The sequence below is a fragment of the Corvus kubaryi genome, unplaced genomic scaffold (genome assembly GCF_017639235.1).
Source record: "Corvus kubaryi isolate FWS band 111438036 unplaced genomic scaffold, C.kubaryi_AGA036_p1.0 split3-37304, whole genome shotgun sequence".
NCBI lineage: Eukaryota > Metazoa > Chordata > Aves > Passeriformes > Corvidae > Corvus > Corvus kubaryi.
Window position 1 is genome coordinate 2,140,259 of NW_024582087.1, and position 1,278 is coordinate 2,141,536.

The 1,278-nt window shown below is 49.3% G+C and overlaps 1 protein-coding gene across 4 annotated transcripts in view; it reads left to right on the forward strand.

Moving 5' to 3' along the window:
* Positions 1-1,278, forward strand: part of RIMS3 (regulating synaptic membrane exocytosis 3) — a 15,828-nt gene that overhangs the window by 11,194 nt on the left and 3,356 nt on the right. The window lies entirely within an intron of this gene.

Here is a 1,278-nt window from a genome sequence, read left to right on the forward strand (position 1 = left end):
AAAAATGGCGCCCTAAAAATGGCTCCTAAAAATGGCCCCTAAAAATGGCCCCCTAAAAATTGCCCCCTAAAAATGGCACCCTAAAAATGGTGCCTAAAAATGGCTCCTAAAAATGGCCTCCTAAAAATGGCTCCTAAAAATGGCCCCCTAAAAATGGAACCCTAAAAATGGCTCCTAAAAATGGCTCCTAAAACACCCTAAAACTGGCACCCTAAAAATGGCCCCTAAAAATAGCCCTAAAACTAGCCCTAAAAATGGCACCCTAAAAATGGCACCCCCAAAAAAAACCACCAAAAAAAGGACAGCTAAAAATGACACCTAAAAAAGAACCCCCCAAAAATACACCTAAGAATGAAACCTCCCCCCAAAAAATACACGTAAAAAATGACACCTAAAAATGAAACCCAAAAAAATGACACCTAAAAATGACACCCCAAAAATGAAACTTTAAAAAGCCACTTAAAACCCCCCTTTTTAACCCCCCAACCTCGGTTTTTAGGTGCCCACCCCCCTTGCTTTGGTTGCCTGCCTGTGATGGAGGCATCTAAAAAAGATGCCTAAAAATGACACCTAAAAAACTACACCTAAAAATGACACCTAAAAAACACCCCTAAAAATGACACCCCAAAAAATGCACGTCAAAAATGACACCCAAAAAAGGCCACCCAAAAAATCCCGTTTTAACCCCACTCCAGCACTTCTCCAGGTGCCAAATTTGCCAACCCAAGGTGAGGATGTCGCTGGAGCTCTGCCCAACCTCGGTGTCCCCCTCACCAGTAACTCCCAGTCCTGGCTGCGGGCAGGAGCTTGGAGAAAGGACGCTCTGGGAAATATTTAAATATTTAAATGCTTTAAAATAGCTGTTCAAGGGGCGGGGGAAGCACAAAGCTCCTTTTAGCGCAGGCTTTTCCCCGCTTCTTGCTTTCTATCCCTGGCATTCCATAATCTGGGAAAGGAACAGTTAACCCGGAGCCCTCCCGCCATCCGAGAAGTGGCTCTGAAGGGGTTAAATTTCTCCCCCCAAAAAAAGCACAACCGCACCTGGAATGGCAGGGCCGGGATGCTCCCTGCTCCAAACCCTTCCGTGGGGACAGCCCCGAAGGAGCAGGACAAAGGCGGCGATGCCACCGCGCACACATGGGCACACGGCGGGGGCCGGGGACAGTGCCAGGGGTGTGCCACCCTCCTCCCGCTGCCATCTGCCACCGCCCGGGACACGTGGGGTGGAGGAAAGGGGGCATCAGGCGGTGTTTGGGGCTGTGCCCACGCTTTGGGGGT